Genomic DNA, 12051 nt, shown 5'->3' with positions numbered 1-12051 from the left:
AATAGAAGTACATAACGATTGATGTTACATTAGCATAATTACTAGCTAGCCGCTAGCTGCTAACTGCTTAATAACAAGCCATTACCATGCTGTCATGAACGCACGGTGCTGTTACGTGTACGCAAATTGACGTGCTTGATGTGAACGAGCATGTTGGTTAAAGTTTCGCATGCACTATGAACGCACATACGGGTACTTCTCAGGCATGCCGGGTAATCTGTGATGTTTCACTCTCTCAAAAGTTGGGCCATTTTATCATCATGCGCTAATGAGCAACTCTCATAGGAATGAATGAGGCCCCGCCTCCCACGCTGTATCCAGTTCTTATTATACATCCATGGTAGTGACAGTGTGCGTCGGAGTGGTGGCTTGACTGACAAAGTCGCGGCACAGAGAGTGAATCAAAGTTGACAGTTTATAGCAAATTAGTATGTAGTTAGTGTCTCAAGATTATCAACTCGACAGTCTTCATATGGATTCTTTTCTACACGCTGTCTGCAAGGAACTGATTACCTTTCTACTCCAAGTTTGTCCCAGAGTATTCCACGTGTGTGTATTAGCTTGTTAGCAACTGAGTGTTTGCATTCATTAATACAGTGAATGGACTCTTAGCCACGTTATAGCTAACTCAGCTGGCGTTATTGGCTTCAGTTCGGGGTTTTTCGGCATGAAAACCCTGAAGACCTTTATCAGTTTTGCTGCAAGTTGGTGACAGTGAGGAGTTTTGGACAATACCAGAGAGCACGCCGTCGCTGGACTCCTTCCCGCCACCGTTGATCGCCATCTGAGACTGAGGGTTCAGTACAGCTGCAGTTTGTGTTTGAAGATGTAAGGTATCGCTTTGGTTCTATTGCTCATTTGAGTGAAGAAGACAAATAGTTTTGACTTTCAACGCTCTCAAGCATCACATCAGGCCTGCAACGTGAGGGGTTTTATTTCATTTTATTTGCCGGCTTGTGTGTGTGTGTGCTGAGTGAGTGTGGGGCCACTGAGTTAAGTGTGAAATTGTATTCAAAGGTGACCTTATAATATTTTGATATGATTAATAATTTCCAGTTAAAGGGATTATTAATCAGACATTATTGAAGGTACATTCTGACTGTGTATTTCCTGTTTGTTCACAAGTATACAGTAAAATAATTGAGATCTCTATTTCTAAAACTGATTCCAGTGTGATATTTGGTGATTTATATCAAAAGAGGTATAATTTAAAATAATGTGTTTTAAGGCAAAGTGTCATTGTGCTCAACACATTTAAATATACATTTCTTTTATAGGTCACTCAGCTAAATTGTTCAGTGTGTATATGTTATAGTAGAGTAGACATAATCTAATACTAGCGAAGTTACAAAGGTGCTTAAAGGGACTCAAGATAACACAAAGGGTACATTGGTAAAATATAAACAGGATAATTTAAGAGAAATAAGACAACATTACCTTATGTTTTCCTCATTGTAAATTTGATTTATTGAGTTAACGAACTCAGGGCCCTTCCCTGATTAAACTAGGGAATAACTGGGCTACATATGCAAATAATTATTTATTATATTTTTGTATTTATTCTTATAGTGATGTTTTTTTTAATGGCGTATTGATGCCTTTAGTGTATCACCATTGCTGGTACTTTATCTTAACCTATACTATTTAAATATATTGTATTTGACTTAGAGGTGTTTAGTAGTTGGAGTTCAAACACTTTTTTATAAATTAACAAATAATCTCGAATCAAGGTGCATTTAGTAGCTCTTTATGGTTTTATTCATATATAATGTCTTTTTTGTTGTTGCTGTTTTTAAGGTCAAATGTTAAATGAACGCCAAAATGGACCAGATATCTTTAACATTTAAGAATATCTCCAAAGTGAGTGTGTACTGTCTGTGTGAAGCCACTGAGGGTCACTGTAGTCTTGTTTCAATGGAGCCTCCCAACACTGTATTACAATGAGAAAATGTATCTTAAAGAAGGCAACAGTTCATAATAATAAAATAAAAATACTTGACAACACTTAGCCAATTGTATAGTTTAAAATTAAGCTTAAATGTGATGTAATTGAGACTGTAAATATGGAATTGATTTAATTAAAATGTGTATTCAAATAGTCATGCCAAGACTTGAAACTAACTTTGTGTGTGGTCAATTATCATAGTGAACATAGTGTCAAAGTTATATTATTAAAACATTGTACAAGCACGTGTCAAGGTTTTTTATTATATGACAAAAATGTGCCCAAGACATGCATGCAAGGGTTCTTAAAGTGAAATAGGTTGCTCACTATATATTAAAATACTTATATTATTGTAAATAAAAATCAAAAGCTGACATCAGTTAGACAATATGTGGAAAAGCAGCTCCGGTACATGTCATGTTACTTCCCGCATTGCGCAGTGCTGCACACATATTGAGAATTGGTCCATGGTGAATTGTAAAGATGCACTCAGTGCGCTCGCAGCCACAGATGCTGCCTGTCCACATGGCTGAGGAACTACAATACAGAGATTATAAAACACTTTAAATGGAGCTCTGTTGGTTTGAATGGGTTTTAAGAATGTCTGTATGAGTGAAAGGCTGATAATATATGTGAAGAGCACTCATTTATTTGAATGCCATTTATGTTGCTTTTTCTTATTGGTAATTACTCCTATTTATGTGTTTAAAATTATGTATATTTGAGTAGTTTTTCCGCTGGTAATACATGGGATTGCACCTTGGGTATTTAGGTATTAACTGACTGTAACACTTTAAAAAAAAAAAATCAAACATAACCCAACCTGGCTTTAATTAAGGTGTTGTTCCCTTTTAATAGTATAACACAGTAGGACCCTAACAGCATTTCTGCAACTGTTGTAAATTGTAAGTCAGATTTTTCACCCAGCAAATGTTCTTGTTAGTTCAATATAATACTGAGATGTTATTTTATGTTCCATAAAAAAACTGCTCACTGCATCCTAAATGGGGACATGCGGAATACAGCAATAGTAGGCCTATGTTCAAATTTAAACTCGAAATTCAAAGAATGCTGAAAGACGTTTTATGTGCACTTTAAAGGTCCCATGTCATGGCCATTTCTACTGATCATAATTCCATTGTTGAGGTCTACTAGAATAGATTTATATTGTGCAATTTTCCAAACTCACATTGGTTTCTCATACAGCATCTCTGTATAGTATGTGTATTCACTCTCTGTCCTAAACAGCTTGTTGGAGCTCCTGCCCCCCCCCTGTGAGCCAAGTGGCCGTCTGCGAGACAGCGAGACACAGCGAAACCCAGCCCGAGCACACACACACCCGCAGCCTCGTCGCGTCCCGCCGACTCAGGGAGGAGAAATTGGCGGAGCTGCAGCTGAGAACGTAACGTAACGACTCCGCGGACGTAACGTAACGGCTCCACGGATTGGTCTATTTGGACCAATGGGTCCATTTGGGTATGGGCACGTCACTGTACCCAGGAAGAAAAAGAGAAATCTCCAACGAGGCGTTCTGGGCAGCATAGACAGGTCTTTTCTGTGTTAGAGTTTTACTCGCTACAGGGTACTTTGAGGGTTTGTGACTCTGCAGACCGTTTACAACCTTCATAACACACAAGGGGACGGGTAATAACTGGAAAAGTATGACATGGGACCTTTAAAGAGACTATTGATAGTAATAAGCCTCCTTTACTTCAGTAACATAGTGACATCACTATGTAACACTTGCGCCTCTATTGGCTAGCGCTCCAGCACATTGTACGTGATTTGATAATGGGGCGGGACGCCTTTAAGCGGTTGACCAATCACAATAGAGCCGGCCAACTAACCAATCAGAGCAGACGGGGCTCTGGTTTCAGACAGAGGGTGAAAAGAGGTGCTGCAGCACAGAGAAATGTCCCAGTAGAGACACTACATACAAATATGAACCTGAACAAATTATAATATGCACAAAGTCAATATTGTTTGCATAGAGAGTCTAAGTAAGCAGTGAGTGATGGACAGAGAAAAGGAAACAAATTACGCAGCAGATATGGAAGGGAGGGAGAGAGGGAGGAGGGAGGGAGAGATTGATGTGTTATGCCCAGTCAGTGTTGCTGCAGTAGCAATTAGATAATAGGTTTGGATCAGCAGCACACAGCCTGCTTAACACCATTAGAGATTAGCCTGAGAAAGCTGTTTCACTGCCTGCTGAATGTAGACCTGTCTGGAACTCCTTTTTATCCGCATGTCTAACCCTGTAGACCCTAAATAACACATTGTACTGGCCTACTGGATACAAAAACCCACCTGTATTATGAAATGTATCTATTCTTTTAACCTTCAGGGTGCCGGGCTCAAGGGCGAAGGGTTCGGATCTGGTGGCAGCGGGACCTCTGACTGAACAGGATTCGGAGCTGGCTGGACCTCCAATGGAACAGGTGTTGGCGGGACCCCCGGCGGGACAGGTGTCTGCGGGACCCCCAACAGGTCAGGGCATGGAGTTGGCAGGACTCCCACCGGAACCCCCAACGAAACAGGACAAGGAGTTGGCAGGACCCCCGGCGAGACAGGTGACCCCCAACGGAACAGGACACAGAGTTGGAAGGACCCCCAGCGGAACCCCCAACGGACCAGGACATGGGGTTGGCAGGACCCCCGACGAAACAGGTGTCGGCTGGACCCCCAACGGAACAGGACATGGGGTTGGCAGGACCCCCGGCAGAACAGTAGTTTGTGGGACCCCCAACAGGACAGGACACGGAATTGGCAGGACCCTCAGCGGAACCCCCAACGAAACAGGACAAGGAGTTGGCAGGACCCCCTGCGAAACAGGTGACGGCGGGACCCCCAACGGAACAGGACATGGGGTTGGCAGGACCCGTAGCAGAACAGTAGTCGACGGGACCCCTAACAGAACACGGAGAGCTGGAGTGGGCGGAAGAGCCGGAACGTGAGCCAGAACCATAGCTGCTGGGGCCGGTACTGGATAAGAACCATGGCAGCTGGGTCTCGAGGTTTAAAGCAGGCGCGCAGTTTATCGGGAGGAGTCACAAAGTCCCTTCAAAATGCAGGCAGTGAGCTCCTTAACCAGGGCTTATCTGCAACTTCCCAGCGTGCTCTTGAAAGAGCAGCCTCCTGTGCCTCTTTACCATGAGCCCTCATCCACTCTCCAAGAAAACATAAAAGTTTGCAGGATAATTTGCCAACCTCATCCTCAAAAAACACTGCTAGGTCCATCTTTGGTGAGATCCTTCTGTCAGGGTAGAGCGAAGCAGGCAGGACCCAAATGCAGATTTCACAGAAAATACCTTTATTTCCAGGTTAAACAGTAACAACAGAACTCTTCCCCGTGAACACAGTCAAAGACAAACAAGGATCTCACAAAGACTAACCGGAAAAAACGAACCTAAATGCACACAGGACTAATCAAAGAAACAAGAGACAGGTGAGGAGGGAGGAGGAAACACAGGTGTTCACAAGGTGAACACAATCAAGAAATCAGGTAGGAGGGAACAGGTAGGAGGGAACACACAGACAGGAAACCAAAGACAGATCTAGACAAGACAAAACACAACACAGACAGATCGTGACAGGCAGTGCCGATTCTAGAGTCTGTGGGCCCTAGGCAAACATTCACTGGATGCCCCTCAAACCACGCACAGCGTTGAGGGGGTTTCCCGACATGTCGTTGCAGTAAATTAAAGGGTGTTTCATGTTGTTGTTGCTGGACCTTCTTAATCTACCTTCTTTTGGGGCCCCCTTCTGGTCCGGGGCCCCAAGCAGTTGCCTGCCTTGCCTGTCCGGAAGCGGCGGCCCTGCTACTAGGGCATTGCGTTCCAAGAATGCAGGGTTAACTTGTTGGTTGTTCCTGAGTCTCTAAAAGTACAATGGGAGCCAGAGCCTTTTCTTATCAAGCTCCTCTTTTGTGGAATCAGCTTCCAGTTTGTGTTCGGGCGGCAGACACCCTATCCGTTTTTAAAAGTCAGTTTAAGACCTTCCTTTTTGATAAAGCTTATATATATATAGATATATATATATATATAGAAATGTTATTCATTGGGATAAACCATCTCGTTTTCAAGGGGGTCCCGACGATAGCAACAATTTACAGACATACATAAACAAAAAGTCAAAATGCAAAACATGACACACAAGACAAACCACATACAGTCTGTTAAGTGAAATTAAAGCAATGCACACAATCAATACAATTATAGTTAGGGCTGATTAGATTCAGCCCCTAGTTTTGCTGCTATAGGCTAGACTGTCGGGGGACACCTTCTCTCTGTCTGTACCTGTGTACTCTCATGTTCCCAATAACCCAGCTTCCTCACATTTCTTTTTGGTGTATATCTATGCCGGGATCCTGAGTCGTGGCTGATCCTGTTGCTGTGGTCCTGAGTCCTGGATCCTGAGTCCTGGATCCTGTGTCCAGGATCCTGCATCCTGAGTCCTGGATCCTGAGCCCTGGTTCCTGAGTCCTGGATCCTGCATCCTGAGTCGTGCATCCTGAGTCCTGGATCCTGAGCCCTGGATCCTGAGTCCTGGATCCTGCATCCTGAGTCGTGCATCCTGAGTCCTGGATCCTGAGCCCTGGATCCTGCGTCCTGGATTTCGAGTCGTTGCTGAACCTGTCACTGCGGTCCTGCCTGACGCTCATCATACTACTTCCCTGATGGCTCCCACAGACATCCTCGTGGATTCATCTTATTATAGACACATGCATTTCCAAACCTGTGCTCACATTACCTATGCTGTAAATATATTATCTCTTCGATTTACACACGGCATCTATTGCACGTCTGTCCGTCCTGGGAGAGGGATCCCTCCTCTGTTGCTCTCCTTGAGGTTTCTCCCATGTTCCCTTTAAACTGTGGGTTTTCTCCGGAAGTTTTTCCTTGTACGATGTGAGGGTCTAAGGACAGAGGGTGTCGTATTGTCATACTGATATTCTGTACACACTGTGAAGTCCACTGAGACAAATGTAACAGTTGTGATATTTGGCTATATAAATAAACATTGATTGATTGATACACGTTTGATTAAGATGTTGAATCAGACATGAACTTTTCAAATGTTATATGGCAAATTCAATGTCCATTGTTTGCTGTTTTCATAACCACACTAATGCAAAAATGGCAAACTGCGACAACCAGTGTAATAAAAAAAGTGCAGGTCCAATGTTGAGGGTCGCAGTCTTTATTAAAGATCACGTTAAGACGGCAAAACTATGTGTTAAGGTTACAAATAAATGTGGGTTAGGTTGAAATCCTTACATTTGCTACATAATGTAAAATACTCACTTTGCTTACGTCAGTTGAAATAACCCACCATTGACTTTTGGTGGTCACATGCATTCCAGTTTGCTGGGGAGGTCTGCCTGTGTTTCTTGGAACCAATCCATCCATCCTCCCATCCCACCGTAAGCAGACTATCCGTCTTTATACATCACTGGACTCCCTCCTTTGCACCTGTCATGATCACTAGTACTATCGCTACACGAAGCATTCTTGTATTTGGTGGGTAAGCAACCATGTCAATAGATAATAACGGCATTCTGAAGTTACTTTTACCATTAGCTTCTAACCCATATCTAGGACCAATGGAAGCAGCCATGTGTTGGGCTTAAGTCATTGAAAGTAAGTTATTTGCATAAAATAAAAGTAACTTTTCATCTACTACAAGATCACTCACAATGCTAATTAATGGATCGACAGTACATACCATCATAGTGGTTCTTCAGCAATGTCATTAGAAGTATTCATGTTTTGATCCAACTAAGGTTAGATCTATATTGTGCTATTCCACAATAGTGGTGAGAGAAACTCCCTCTGGAGGGAACACAGGGATTTTAACCTTTGGAGACCATTTACATGCACACAAACCTATAGAACACACTACAGGAAATAAAAATGGGGCCCCTTTAATGCAGCCTTAAGGAACAAGTCAATAATATGAAATACACATAATAAAAAGAGGTGGCTAACACAAAAGTAGCTTGGGAAGAAATGCAGAATGGGCATAGATAAATACATATTTAGTACAATTTTCATTAACATTATAAAGCTGTAAGGTAACTTCTGGAGAAGAAAAAAAAACCTCTTGGAATACAAAGAACTTAGAGTTGCTCTGCTCCCAGGATCCACTCCCACAGCATTCTTATGTTTCATGTAAGTCATATTTCAATCACTGCCAATGTCAAGAGTTTACAGTAAGTGTTTAATCAAAAGTGAAGGGATCAAATAGGTAGATCCGGTTCCTACTCCACGATCATCAGCTGGATAAATGTATTCTTAGGCCATTAGGCAGATGGATGGATTGTTGTGTGCAGCAGTGTGGATGACAGTGAACAGTGTGTGCACTTTTAGGGCAGACCGTATTGATTATGTAATATACAACCAGTGGTGCTGCAATGACTCCTTCTTAATTCTCTGAGAGCTGTTTGCCATTATGCTGAGACAGATACTGTAATGGAGAGGGAGAGAGGGATGGGGATAGAGAAGAAGAAGAGAAGGACCGAATGAGATTAATACGACAGGGGAGGAGGAACCGGCTACATGTGTGTGTGTGTGTGTGTGTGTGTGTGTGTGTGTGTGTGTGTGTGTGTGTGTGTGTGTGTGTGTGTGTGTGTGTGTGTGTGTGTGTGTGTGTGTGTGTGTGTGTGTGTGTGTGTGTGTGTGTGTGTGTGTGTGTGTGTGTGTGTGTGTGTGTGTGTGTATGTGTGCGTGCGTGCGTGCGTGCGTGCGTGCGTGTGTGTGTGTGTGCTCACACATCTTTCTTCTGCTGGCTTCAGTTTGAACACGGCCTTTATCAGAGAGAAGCAGCTTTTCAGTAAACTCGCTGGGTGCCTGTGTCCGTTGATAAAAGCCAAATTGTATGCTTTTTGAAGATTTGTGCTTCCCTTTAATTCCTACGGTTTTCATTTGTTGTTAGCAAATTCCTTAATTTGATTGTATCGCGTTTAGTCAAAGGCATTAACTCAGTTATTAGCAGATAGCATGTATAAACCACTGGTCATGTGTGGGATTTAGACTATAACAAGAGAACTAATTCAATACCTGATGTGTCATTTTATTATTTTATTAACTATTAAATTGCACAATTAAATAATTTATATTTACATGGAGAAAATGAAGAAATGGAATGGAGGGAGAAATGGAAGTCAACGGCTGGCGCTGCTGATATTTATGACTGTTTGTGCCTGGTTGATGATGTCATCTGTTTCAGAGGGAAATGTGTGAGAAAGTGAGGCAGATTAATTCATATCTTTAGACTTGATTGATGCAACAGTTTGGGGTGTCACTCATAGACATGATTATTTTTATGGAAATGAAATGTGATTAATATAAGTTAAACCCCAGATGGGCCTAGCAGAGAGAAGGGACTCTCACATGACAGCATGAGGTGTGTGTTGGTGCGCCTGTGTGTGTATTTGTGTGTGTTTTAATGTACCCTGAGGAGAGGAGAGAGGTGGGACAGGTCAGATTCAAGGCACTTAAATTGATTAAAACCTCCCTCTGCTGCAGTGCCTTCTCTCCTCATGTCTTATCTCCTGTCTCCTCATCTACCCTTTCCTCTCCTCCTTCTTCCCTTTTCAGAGAATGCTGCAATACACCAAGTGTGTTTAAAAAAGGCAAACATAGTCAGACTCCTCAATGCTCACATATGATGCTTTATTTTAATTGTATATGTGCTGTCGATTGCACACAGTATTCCTTGACAATGAGCATTTCCCCACTAACTAGCGTAACTGTTAATGGTAGAATGCAGGTGTTTAGACTACAGCAACACTGTATTTTAGACTTTTTTGCAGCATCTATCAAACACGCCCAAATGATTCCTAAATCAGAAACAAATAATTAAAAAAATTAACATTAAAGGTGGGGTAGGTCATTTTGAAGAAACCAGCTCGAGTGCCCTAGAATTGGAAAATACACAACTGGAAAAAATCTGCCACAACACACACGAACGCGCACATGACCAATGAGGGCACGAGATAAGTTTGGGCACAGATGGAAGGCTGACAGGCAGGTAGGCCATCCAGCTATTTTAGCCGGGCCGGCTAAAATGATTGGTCATGCTTTTTACAGTACCACGGCTTCTACAGATGAAAAATGTTTATGTATTTATTGTCAAAGCATTTAATATATTCATTGCTATCGGGATGTTAAGAGCATTCCATGGAATATAACAACAAGTGTTTCTCAAAAAATTACATACCCCACCTTTAAATGTCTATTAAATAAGGTTTTTATTATATTATATTCTTATATTAGGGTTATATATATTATATATTAATTATATTATTATATTATATATATTATATATTAGGGTTATATACCCATCTATATGTTTTTTATTTTATTTTTTAAATGACACACACCAAAATATTCGGTGTTACTCCATCAGCCAAAGAATCTTACTCTTAGATCTCGACGCTCCACTATTTTCACCAGCGGTGTGTTTATTAGAGCGTTGTGTCTCTGTTGTGTAGCAGTTAGAATTATGGAGAAGGATACTGTAAAGTGAATGGAGCAACACAGCTTAACGTCTACGGAAGCTTCCTCCATGATGAACTTTCCAGCTCTCCTCTCGAAGGTCAGCTCTGTGAGGAGCAATGGCACACATTTCAATATTACATTTGATGCACGAAAATCACATGTATTTCTTTTGGCCTGAGCAGTTATTGCTGCCGAGTCTTTGGTAGGTTTTTACCGTCTTTCAGCTCCTTATTTTGGTTTTCTCCGCCACAACTTCACTGCTTGGGTTCAGTCTGGATCCACTCATCAACTTGTTTCCCGGATCCGGCAGCTTGCAGTCAAAGCGCTCTGATAAACCCACTGTGCCCCCTCAGCAGCTAACAGCACAAAGACTAGCTAGTGATCATCAAAATCAGCTGTATTGCCAAGTAGGTTAACACATACGAGAAATGTGTCTTGGTCTACATGGTGCATATATAAACACAGTTAAAGAAGAAGAAAAAGATAAAGATAACATCTAAAAAATAAAATAAAAACGAAATAAACTATTATACAGCAAAATATAGAAAAGTATTTACACTTCATGAAATACAAAAAAACTACGTGCAGTATACTATCGCAAAGTACTAGGAATAATAACATCAAATCAAATATCTGCAGTATATGGAAGTGGATGATAAAAACTGGAGCATCAGGATTTGAAGAGCTAGAGAGCTTTACACTGTACATATAAGGATCTCTATTCTAAAACTGACAAATACAATAACAACAATTAAATCCATAGAGCACTTTTTAAACTTACAGTGCTGTACGTTGTTGAAACCTGAACAAAACATTTCAGGACTGCAGTTACTTGAATTCTGACAAGTACAAAAATGATAAGAAAGCAAAAACATGTACTGTATCTAGAAAACTACAGTGTTATAATTAGTCATAGAAACAATGGATCAACATAACACCCAACTTTTGATAACAGCATTACAGAGTAAGAAAAACAAGTAAACAAGCCAGGGTTTTGTGAGAGTTATAAACTAGAATCACCCTTTAAACTTGTTGACCTTATCTTTATTGTCATAGCGACATCTCCTGTGTGAAACAATTCTTTATCTTCTTATTTTCTTGTCTGTGAAATGTGACTGTTTTTCCTTTTTGTCCCCCATGCCCTCTCGTCCTATTGTAAAGCGTCCTTTGGTTTCATGAAAGGCGCTATATAAATCCAAGTTAATATACAGTATACATATTACATTTGCATTTAAATGCTAAGGATGGGTTTAGATTTTGCATGGGCCAAATTGCTTTGCTCTACCCACAGAACGTATTGACACATTTTCGGGAATAACCACTAACATTCCCACAATTCTAAGTGTGACTTCCGTCGTATAAGCCTGTGGTATGGTTTGCAGAACAGTTGTTGTCTCCAGTGCCAATATAAACGGCCAACAGTTGTCCCTTCACAAGCCTGGATCGGAGTGTGTGTGTGTGTGTGTGTGTGTGTGTGTGTGTGTGTGTGTGTGTGTGTGTGTGTGTGTGTGTGTGTGTGTGTGTGTGTGTGTGTGTGTGTGTGTGTGTGTGTGTGTGTGTGTGTGTGTGTGTGTGTGTGTGTGTGTGTGTGTGTGTGTGTGTGTG

This window comes from Pseudochaenichthys georgianus, chromosome 18 (assembly GCF_902827115.2).
Source record: "Pseudochaenichthys georgianus chromosome 18, fPseGeo1.2, whole genome shotgun sequence".
Classification (NCBI taxonomy): domain Eukaryota; kingdom Metazoa; phylum Chordata; class Actinopteri; order Perciformes; family Channichthyidae; genus Pseudochaenichthys; species Pseudochaenichthys georgianus.
The sequence above is the reverse complement of the archived record's forward strand: the minus strand, read 5'-3'. Positions refer to the sequence as shown.